The sequence below is a fragment of the Aplidium turbinatum genome, chromosome 7 (assembly GCF_918807975.1).
Source record: "Aplidium turbinatum chromosome 7, kaAplTurb1.1, whole genome shotgun sequence".
NCBI classification, from domain to species: Eukaryota; Metazoa; Chordata; class Ascidiacea; order Aplousobranchia; family Polyclinidae; genus Aplidium; species Aplidium turbinatum.
In genome coordinates this window covers 15,285,152-15,297,403 of record NC_137478.1, presented here as the reverse complement: position 1 = coordinate 15,297,403, position 12,252 = coordinate 15,285,152, and the positions used below count along the sequence as shown (strand labels likewise).

General features: G+C 37.4%; 1 protein-coding gene across 1 annotated transcript in view; it reads left to right on the top strand.

The window, feature by feature from the left end:
• The window catches only part of LOC145774636 (cyclin-dependent kinase-like 1), a 66,275-nt gene that overhangs the window by 30,070 nt on the left and 23,953 nt on the right, over positions 1 to 12,252 (top strand). The gene's annotated exons all lie outside the window — the stretch shown is intronic.

Sequence of the window (12,252 nt, the reverse complement as noted above, 5' to 3'; positions counted from 1 at the left end):
TACCAAACCTAGTTGATTTTTTATTGCTTGTGAATGCTTGATTTTATAACTTGTTTAGTAGTTATTAGAATCTTCGTAAAAACGTGGAATCAATGTGAAAAACAAGGAACTGACTTATATTTTAATCAAGTTACTTGTATAACAAACACAGGTTAAGTGATGCAATGATAAGCCACTATTGAATGAGCTCTAATTGTAGAGCTTCGGTGGAGAGTTTGTCTTGTTGAACCATAGGCATACGAAGCTGAGCAACGTTATCAATATCAAGTTTACATATTAAAGTTTATTATATTTACAGTAACACAAAACTACGCAACAAATTAATTAATTAATTGTTCATAATTTAATTAATTGCATAATTAATTAATTGTGCAAGCTCTAATTGTGCATAAGCTATAGCCCTTGAAAGAACTGCTGATAGTGTGTTACTGTGTTGGTGTGTAAGCAAAATACTGTTGATCTAGAACAAGAGCGGGTAACATACGGCCCGTGGGCCGGATTCAGCTCGCGACGGGATTTTGAGCAGCTGGCAGACAGTTTCTGGTCTTACATGATCATGTGGCCCGCGGCCACAGTCTGCCGCAATCACCCATTACTTGCTTACTACTTCAAATAATTATGATTGTTAGTTTATTTTCTTTGTCACGTTTGATTCTTTGCTTTCGGCTTTTACTCATTTGACAAAGATGTTATGTTCCGTCATAAAGGGCCTTTCCATCTCTTTTTTTTGTCTCTTGCATGAATCTTTTTCAGTCTCAAGCACAAGCCGGAAAAATAGACCAAAGTGAAATTTGACAGATTAGTGTAATATTTAAAGGAGGAATGGACACAAAGAATAGTGATTGTTAATTATTCTTAAGTTCGGCCGACCCTTCAACTACTTCATTTTTCCATATCAGGCCCACCAACTTGCCAAGTTGCCCGCCACTGATCTAGAATTTCATAGACTTGAAATTCCATCCTGCGTCAATGTATCTTTATAATTATAAATGAGAATTATTGTCTTACGGTATTTGCTGCAATAAATAGGGTACCGTTTGTAGTCTTTTTTACTTCTTTACTTGTAGCAATGTATCACTAATGGCATACTTTCACTGAATATGCATCAAATGGAGTAATAAGCCTTGTTAAATGTACATAACTTTAAGAATGCTCTTCACCAAGCTTGCTTATTCAGCATAATTAAACACACTTAGAATAACAACATGGTAATCATATAAAATTATATTGGCGGTAGGCTATCACAGTTGTTAGTTACTTAGTTATTACACGATTTTACGTCTTTTGTTCCTCGTATTGCGAGGGTTAGACGTTGGCAAATTTCGATCCGGCTTGATAGCGGCTTTCCACGTACTCCTAATTTGAACATTTACCGTCACAAGGTTCCCCTTTTGGAGGTCGCTTTGCATGTTATCGCACCATCTCTTGTTTGGTTGTCCATGTGGATTATGCCCTTCTACTTCCAACGACTGAACCTTTTTAGGCTAGGAGTTCTCAGTCTTTGATTCGTTGCACTTGACCGCACCAGCTGAGTCTCCTCCACCCTACTACATCTTCTACTTGGTGGATGCCAAGCCTTCTTTTTAATTCTTCACTTGATACTCTGTACTCCAGTCGCTTTGAGCATATCCACCTCAGCATAGCGTTGTCATTATGGTTCAAACAATTGATGTCTTCCTCATTAACTGGTCATGGCAGAAAGCATTAATGCATTCAGACTAGCCTACATCGAGTCTGGCTATATGTTTTTGCATTCAACATGGCAAAATTGCTAAAAAAACTGGCAAATATAAAAGTAAGCACGAAAAGTGATATTTTGACGTAAGCTGTTTTAGTCAAAATTTACACCGTTCTAGTACAATATTATTTAATTTTGAATTGCTACTTATTACCTTAAAATAGCCTAATTTAACCAACGACAATTTGAGTTACAGAAATCAGTGATTTTGTGTCTCGAGACGCTGTTTTTAGCGTCTCGGTCTTGGTCTCGCTCTCAAACCACCATCAAAGTCTCGTCTTGGTCTCGGCCATCTGATGTCCCGATTTTTACATCGAGACATTTTGGCAGCTCTAGGCTACTGAATACAAAGGATTTGGTAGCAACAATCTTATTAAAATGCGACTTTCTTTCGTTCGCTTTATTAAATTTAACCCTTTGAGGACCATAAACTTTTGAGACATGTTTTATTGAAATATTGATGATTTTTACTACAAGTTTGTCACTTTAAAGAGGTAGGCTATTTGACAAAAAAATTAAACAAATTTTTTTTTATTCAAATAGAAGTTACGCTGTGATACATATGTGTACCATTGGTCCTTAAAGGTAATGTTTTAGTATCATTGCTGGTATGGTTTTAGAGACTCTAATGTCTCTACAAACAAAATAGCTTTTGCCCTAAACATGACAGAAATCGAACAAACAGCACAGCAACAAAAGTAAAAATAAACACATCACTGCATTGTAGCAAGCAATAAAGCAAATGTTTTTGAAATTCTTCATCAAGTTACAGTTCAACATGGTACATTTGAAAACAATTTCTCCTGTTGACAAAGCACAAATGAATGGGCCGCATGCTGTACATTTATTGTTTGTTCGGTTTGAACTTTTTTGGAAGTGCAAAACTTGCACCTCTTTCTTTCTTGTTCTCTCTTGATTAACAAAATCATAATAGCCCTTGTCTACTCTTCTGCAGAGTACTGTGCACCTGTCTGGTGCCGCAGTGCTCACTGCCATAACATCGACACTGCCATAAACAGCCTGCTGCGCACAGCGACCGGATGCTTGTGTCCCACACCATTGGACAATCTCCCTATCCTCGCTGGGCATGCTCCAATGTGGTATGGCCTCTTCCTCCTGTGAATGTGGTGACGAGGAACAGACTGCAGACCACATCATCAGTGACTGTACCATCTCTAAGCCACCTAACGGAGTGGAAGGTCTGCACGTCATGGATGATCAAACTAAAGACTGGCTGCTCTCTAGTAGCCTTCCAGTGTAGTCCGGAAACATCATGAATCTGGGGTGGTAAAAGAATAGACTCTCGGCCCCAGAGGCTCACACGGCGATGACGACGAAAATCACAATTGCTTGTACAGTATTGACATATTTTGCGCCAAATTATTGGACAGTGTTCAACCGGAAGTAATGCTCTCAGTTTAATTTACCTTTGCATGTAGATCTAAAACAGTAATTCTCAACGTGGTCCAGGTGGACCGCTGGTTGTCCACCTGTAGGCTATGTAGCGTTCGTCTACATTCAAAAGCTGTACTTTTAAACAAAGTTTTTATTTCAATCGTCAAAATATTTGCCTTCCCAACAGTTGCTTTAGCCTCCCTAAAAAGAAATTTAGCTACGGTGGTAGGTTGAAATTGTTAAAACATAATGCTGCCACTGTAATACTATATTAATTTAGTTTGAATCGTAAAGTGTAATGTTTTATTGTTGTTTCTTCGTACCTAGGAATGGCAATGACGGGTCTTCGAGATCTACGGTAATGTGCAATCATATTTGAAACTAGATCGTTTAAAAATTACATGTTCGGATTTTTACTCATTAGTTATTTTTGACGTTATGGGAGTTAGTGAAACACGGTGGAAAGATAATGGTAAAATAGCAGATGATGGTTGCATAATGATCTATTCAGGCGGATGTAAACATATGCATGGAATGGGAATTCTAATGAAGAAAAGCGTGGCATCTGCAATGATGGGATATTGGCCAATGTCCAACAGAATTATAATGATGAAACTGCAAGGAACCCCTTTCAACATAAATGTTATACAGGTATATGCACCAACACAAGATCACACAGATGAAGAAATAGAAAAATTCTATGACAATATAAACAATGTTTTATTATACACCAAAAGGAATGAAATTACGTTCATAATGGGAGACTGGAATGCAAAAGTTGGAAACCAATATGAATTTCCAATAACAGGACATTATGGTTTGGGAGAAATGAACTCACGAGGAAGACGACTATTGGAATTTTGCAAGCTCAATGAGCTGGTAATAGCAAACACTTTATTTCAACAACCACCTAGACGACTATACACATGGCATAGCCCTGGAGATCAATATCGTAACCAAATTGACTTTATTATGATAAATCAAAGATTCAAGAACTCAATAAAACAAGCCAAAACGTATCCTGGAGCTGATATAAACTCTGATCATAATCCAGTTGTTGTAAAGGTGCAAATAAAGCTGAAAAAAATGAAACGAAACCCCATTTTGGAACAGTTAGATATGAATCAACTTACAATTGAAGAAACGAAACGACAGTACAATCTTTTGGTGAACAACAAATTTGCCCTATTGAACAACGAATCTGGACCACAAGAAGGTGACACTGAGAACATGATTGAAAACCAATGGCATGAAATACAGAAGAACTTGAATGATGCAAGCAAAAAAGTTTTAAAACAAAAGAAAAAAGCCTCTAAGCAACCATGGATGAATCAAGAGATTCTAGACTTGATGATAGAAAGAAAAAGAAACAAAGACAATAACATCCAGTATTTTAAGCTACATAAAGAAATAAATCATAAGTGCCAAACAACAAAACAAATATGATGGGATGAACAGTGTGAAACTATAGAACAATTAGAAGCTACGCACAAGTCACGAGATATGCTTCAAAAAGTTAAAAAAATGACTGGTAATAAAAAATCAAAAGCAACACAAAACAATTGCATCAAGGATAAAGACGGAAAAATGATTTTCGACCGAGATCTGGCGACGCGAAGATGGGAAGAGTATATTAGCGACTTGTACGGAGATGAGAGAGGAAATATTCCTGCTATTAATAATGAAGAAGGTGAACCAATACTAGAATCTGAATTTGATGAAGCCATAAATGAACTGAAAAACCATAAAGCTCCTGGTAAAGATCAAATAACAACGGAAATGATAAGAGCTCTGGATTGTGAAGGACTAAAACATATTTATAACTTATGTAATAACATCTACATGAATAACCACATACCACTAGAAATGAATGAATCCATTCTTGTCAAACTGTCGAAGAAGCCAAAAGCCACACAGTGTACAGAATTTAGAACCCTTAGTCTGATGAGTCATATACTAAAAATTTTGCTGAGAGTTGTTCTCAGAAGAAATAGAAAAATCATCGAAAATGAAGTTGATGAAACTCAAAGTGGTTTTATGCCTGGAAAGGGAACAGGAGAAGGAATTTTCAATATGAGAACTATATGTGAACGTTACAACCAAATCAATAAAGATGTTTATACTTGCTTTATAGACTATGAAAAGGCCTTTGACCGAGTTAAACACGAAAAATTGATGCAATGTTTGGCTGATATAGGTTTAAATGGAAAAGATTTGCGACTGATAGCTAATCTATATTGGACGCAAAAGGCGTTTATTCAGATGGAAAATGGTTTATCTGGTGCAATGGACATAAAACGTGGAGTTCGCCAGAGATGTATACTATCTCCATGTCTATTCAACCTGTATACTGAAATGATTTTCAGACAGATTGATGGAATGGAGGGTATCAGCATAGGAGGCATGAACATATCCTAATCATATGCAGACGATACTGATTTATTGGCGGAATCAGCAGAAGCTCTAACAACAATAATAGAAAAGGGAACAATATTGGAAAGGAATATAACATGAAAATCAACACAAACAAGACGAAAACGATGATTATTACAAGAAAAGAAAATGTACCAAGTTTAAATATTACTATTGACGGAATGCTGGTCGAGCAAGTCAAAAGCTTTACCTATCTGGGACACACAATAACTGAAAATGGCAGATGCGATACGGAAATATTGAGATGAATAGAAATAGCAAGAAACAACATCGTAAAAATGAAAAAGACATTAACAACACACAAAATTAACATCAACACTCGAAAACGAATTGCGAAATGCTATATATGGACTACACTACTATACAATGCAGAAATATGGACACTGTCATCACAGATGGTTAAACGACTTGAGGCATTTGAAATGTGGATTTATAGAAGAATGCTTAAAATTTCATGGAAGGATAAAATCACAAACAAAGATGTACCGTCCAGAATACAAACCAACATGGAAGTTCTACAAACCATAAAATCAAGAAAATTGAAATATTTTGGCCACATGATTCGCAATAATTCTATTCAAAGACAACTACTAGAAGGAAAAATGAACGGCAAACGAAATAGGGGCAGACCACCAAGAATTTGGACTAATGATATTGAAGACTGGTCAGGACTTAACTACAAAACTGCAGTAGAAAAATCTTACAACAGAGAAACTTGGCGTCTCATTGCCTCCAACCCTCGACGAGAGGAAGGAACTTAATGATGATGATGATGAGTTATTTTTTAATGTTAGAATGAAAACAAGCCAAGGAAAATTAAAGTGATATACTATACGTTCTTTTGCGATTTGCCACTAATCCTATTATCAGTTGGTCGCAAACATTCCAGAGAGCAAAGCTTTTCCTGTTTACACTAATTTAACGTTTACAGATGTTTAAACAATGTAAGAAGGACGAATATTGCTGTTTGGGATGTTGGAGTCTTATAAGACTGACATAATCGCACTCAATGAGTTCAGATCCATTTTTTAGTACAATACTTTTTGTTATCTCTTTACAGTTCTAATTATTGCAGAAGCTGAGCTTAGCAACGTCGGAAGTCGAGTAAAAAGTAACAACATTGACATTGTAGCATCGGTTTTCAAATGGAGATGATGAAGTACGCATTCCCTATAAAACCACACGGTTTCTGGCTAAGCACACTCGACATAAATCATACGAGGCTGATGGAAAAGGAAACAACAAGAAAACAATGACATTGTACTTCACAAATAGCCGAAAACACGCCGCACTTCTGGCAAGAAATTTTCGTGTTTGCAAAAGCTTGTTTTTCGTGTTCTGTCTATGCCTGTTGCGTCAGCGCCAGTTGAGTGTGTCTTCTGCAGCGATGGCATCATCAGGCCTAACCGTGGCGGCTTCCATCAACAATATGCTATCTATGTTGTTTAATATGAATTGCAATGAGCAAGCTCTCTAAAGACGTGCCCAATACCGTAGCCTATCCTACACAACAGGAGCCTTCACACTGATGAACAGATAGATAGTAAAATAATAGTTTAATGATAGGCTTCTTTAGGCTTATGACTTTGTTAACTTTGCAGATGCAGTTTTGCTTCATATAATATTCAACTACTTATGGCGTATAAACCACATCAAATAACAAGTTGCCTAAACAGGAAAGATATTATTTTTTAACTGAAAAATTCCTGATTTTCACTGTTCCGTACTTTTAGAGACATATTAAAAAAGTATACTTCTTTATTAAAATGAACATCGAGCACCACAGTAACAAAACATACACCTACTTCCCTACATGTTAGCATAACAAGGTGTCAATCTTAAAGTGTAGGTAGAGTAAAATCTTGTCCAAAGTCTTGACGTCTCGGTCTCTGTTTGTTTGAGTCTCGTCTCGACTATAATTTTAGCTAATTTTATGTCGTGTCTCAGCCTTGCCTCGAAGAAAAAAGTGGTTCGGTCTCGAGAAGTCATGTCTCTTGTTTTTAAACACATGTTTTTGGGAAAAGTCTTGATGGCTAGTGTGGAGGCTACACCGGTATGGTTAGCGAAACACAATGCTTGCTTGTGCGGAGTGTGGAGGAACTAACACCCCAGGATGTTCCATCTAAGCATCTCAGCAAGTTCTTGCGTGCTCAACTGCTCATAGCTTAGCATGACGGGCTCCAGCATGGTGTTTGTAAGTTGATTATTAATCGAGCTTCACTCCTAAGTAGGGGGACATTGGTTGTGTTGGAGTGGTTTTCCGTTGAGAAAGCTGAAAGTTGCCATGTGAATTTCATGTTGCAGAGGCAAAAAGGTGTGCCAGTAGTCTTAGCCAGGCTCTATTTCAACCTCTACAACATCAGATAGTCTGCGATTCGGGCCATGTCATCTGTAATTGCTTCCTCTAACACGTGTTCCCCAACCACACAAAGCAGAAAAACAGTAACCTACCTAAACCAACACCAACATACACCTAATACACACAGCAAAAGACCGAGAATCTTGGAAACTTTTCGTACAAGAGGCAGGCAACGTTTGGAATCAAGTACGACAATGAAAGAAGAAGACCAGTACCACATGTGCCTTCCTCTGCCAGATCATCAGCATAGCTGTACTGGCGTGACTAGCCGAACTGCCGTCATTCTCTCACATATTCCTACCCTCCATGCACAAACCACTGTCATTTATCACTGTATCGAGCCATCTCATTTTGGGACGGCCCTTTCTTTTTCTTCCACTGACCAAACCAACCATGATGTCTTTTCCGAGTGATGTTCTGCTAATTACGTGGCCAAAATATGAAAATTTCTGCTTGATGATTCTAACCTGTAAGGGTATGTTCGGTTTCATTTGGTCCAAAATATGTTTAGGACTACTTGGTGCTTTTTCTATCTAAGAAACATGCAGCATCCTTTTGCAACACCATAATTCAAGAGCGTCAATCCTTTTTTCATCTGTTTTGTTTAATGTCTATGTTTCGCATCCGTTACCACATAATTTAAGGTAATTTTTCTGAAACAAACATTAAGGAAAAATAGCCTAGTCAGGGATTCATAGTATAGGGATTGCCAACTCGGCTGTATATCTGACAAGCGGAGTGTAAAAGTGTTGCCAGATATTTTTAAATTTTTGGCATTTTTAAAGTAGTAGTCGCCTAAAACTTGCCCGTAAATAACTGTTTTAAAACTAATCTAAAGCAACTTTATTATTCACTTATCAAACTATCATATTTTTTACAAATTTAACCTCTCTTTCAAAGTTTTATTTAAATTTTGTGCATATCTTATTGCAAAGTAACACAACTACAAACTACTTTCTCAATCTTGTGCAACTTTAAACTTCAGGTTATTTTTAAATGGACAAGCTTTGGGCAATCACTACTCTTTAAAAATGCCAAAAAATTAGTTTTTCTAAAAATTTAAAAAATATCTGGCAACACTTTTACACTCCGCTTGTCAGATATCGAGCCGAGTTGGCGATCCCTGTACTATGAATCCCTGAGCCTAGTTAATTCAGGTAATTTCCCAGCATGTGAAATGGCAAACCGGTAACACTGCTCTAGCCCGTAGAATTAGCTGTAGAGTGTAGAATGTTAGGAAAAGCTATGCATTCTGTATTGTTTGTGACGCAACAAATATCATATAATGTTTAACTTTGATGTAACTTTGCCCATGCTTACAGGCCAACGATTACCCTAACTGTAGCACTGCGAATACATGACGATTGAAATTCTAATATGGGAGTAACCTTTTATGAACTTTAGGGTGGTCCAAAAAAAACTTTTTTTGTAAATGTTAATGTCTCACCCTAAAATATTGTTACCATTGATGAGAAAATGATATATGTGAATTTTCATAAAGATTGGTTGATATTTAGGGGTTGCTACCGGGGTTCAAAGTTTTGTCGTTTGCCCCCATTTTAACGTTTCGAGAGGATATGATATGATACGGTACAGTAAAAAATACGGTACAGTGCCATTGTATATTGCAATAAAAATACAGTTTAATAATTACTCTATGGTCTGTTTATAAACTCATGTGTCTGTATTACGAATTATACTAACTGGTGTACATGTACGAAATGTGCGACTTTGTATAAGGTAAAGGTGAGTCCCATACTTGAATACAAGCATCGAGGGATGAGGTTCTCATTATACTAAGCCTTCGGCACTAACGAGAGTAGGGTGGCCAGTTCCTTTCTCTCGGCCGCCTTTACTTCAGCAACTACGCCCACCCAATATATTATACCCTGGGTAGAGGTGGGCGTGGGCGGTGTTTGTCAACAACCAGTATAAGCCGGGAGTCAAACCAGGATTGCATAATTGGAAAGCGAGCGCGTCACCGCTGCGACTTTGTATACTTGTGTTTAAAATTCAGAGACTAAATTGGACATTCATTAACAGCTTTAGAATACAACAAATAAACTACATACAGGAATTATTGCGCGAGGGTCTTTCTACTGCAGTCTGGATATCGCTGACGGTGATCGGCGACGACACGCAAAAGATACTGTTTTTGTTCTTCGTCACATGTGTGTAATGTGTTGTATTCCGTGATCAACGCCACTCCACGCTCGGCAATGTCCCAACCGGGGTGCCAATTGCAATGCTCAAGGGTGCCGCGAGATATTTTAACTTTAACCCGTTAAGTGTGGAATTTATTTATTTATTTTAACTCTAATCCACAATAAGCCTTTGTTTTCTCGCCCAGGAATAACAGCGTGAAAGAGATTTTGAATCGTTGCTGTTTTTTCCATAAAAACGTTTGAAACGCATCATTATTGCCAGGTTTCATGATTTTATTTTGCGTTTCACGGCGCACAAAGTCAAATTGCAGTGATGGATTATCGGATTGTGTGACCCAGCACGATTATAAAATTGCACGATTGTTTGCGAACCACTATAAAATAGAAACTTTTGCATGGGGGATACCATACCTGCGCATACAAACACGATAGCCTACATAGCTAATCGAGAAAAGGCTAAGTTATAATTGATTTATTCTTTATACCAGTGCTCCGCAACCTTTATTTACTCACGGCACACTTAAAAACTCTTTAAAATTTTGCGGCACAATTCGGCCGACACATTTTCAAAATGTAAAAAATAACTATCATCTTTTTAATGAGATATTTGCGCTTGTTTCTTGCTTTAATAAAGTTAACAATTTGGATACAGTCATTCATTGTTTCTGTCAGCTCCCTTGTAAAATGTTTGATCATCAAGGCTTCCCTGTGTAAGCAGCAATACATAAGTTGAATGGCTGGATTTTGACGTTTTACCCATGCAGCTAAACTTCTTCCTTCGCCCACCATTGCTGAAGCACCATCTGTGCAAACGTTGATGCAGTTATTCCAATGGATACCATGGGTTATGAAAAACTCGTTGGTCACTCTAAAAATTTCCTGGCCAGTCGTTCGTTCCTGGCTGGAAGTTCTTTGCAAAATAATTAGGCTACTCGTTTGTTATGGACTCGCCATTGACAAAACGTTGGCTACTACACTTAATAGCTGTGCTTTCAATATTACGAAATTTTTCATTAAACACTGCTAACTGACAATTCAAAATGACCTAGCCTGACTTCTAAAAACGCACTACCACGTTAACCAGCCTTTTTTAAAACTAGGGCAGCCTTCCCATTGCGAAAACTTCAATGTGAGGCAAAAAAATCATAAATGCACTGTGGGAAGTCTAGCTAGAGTTTGAGTTGTCTTGCAGTGGTAAAGCGAGAATTTTTAAAACATAAAAACTCCTTTCTTTTCAAAAAGTATGTTCTGATGATAGTTATCCCGCGGCACACCGGTTGCGGAGCACTGCTTTATACTTATATGAATATATTTTGTGAATTGCTTTGCGATTACAATTGGGTCTCCAAATTAGTGGATTTTCCGTACAAACGAACATTAAAACTAAAAAAACGAGAACGACTGCTTATAGTCGAGGAAGAAATGTGGGTGGCTTTGTCGAATGTGCCTCGAGATATTAAGGGACTTGTGCAAGAAGTCAAGCCCAAATTTCACACTAAATTTTGAATAAATACATTTATTTATGCGCGCTATACTGTACAACTCATTCTGTGCTATTTCATACAGTTACTTGAAATACAGAAATCTCATAAAATTGACCCAGTTTTGCCAGGATGCCGCAAACTATTTATCTCTTCGATAGGGTGCCGCAAGGTCAAAAAGGTTGGGAACCACTGCTCTAAACCCTTGACAGCCTGTTTTAACCTAAAAGGAGGACTTTCTGATGATTACCCTTTTAGGGTGAAACAGGCTGTCAAGGGTTTAGACAGTGGTTCTCAACCTTTTCTGAGTCATGGCCCCCCAGACTGTGGCTCTAAAAGACCATGGCCCCCTTGAGCAAAATAAAGATGTATTTGTTTAAAGAACAATGAAACGAAATCAATAAAAACAGTTAACGAATGATTAAATGATTTAATGCTTTCTTTTTCGTAATAGACTACGCTAGTAAATCAAGCGTATCCTTAATTGTTACGTTACAATCACAAAAGATGATGCAACATGCAGTGAGATAGAACATATGATGAAAAAACATGCTTTTGGCTAGCTTTACGATACTAACACCTACATGAGTGTTTTTTGTGTCACAATTCTGTTATAATTCATCAATACATGTTATAATTTATTAATGAAGCTTTTTATCGTGGCTCCCCTGAGAACGCTCT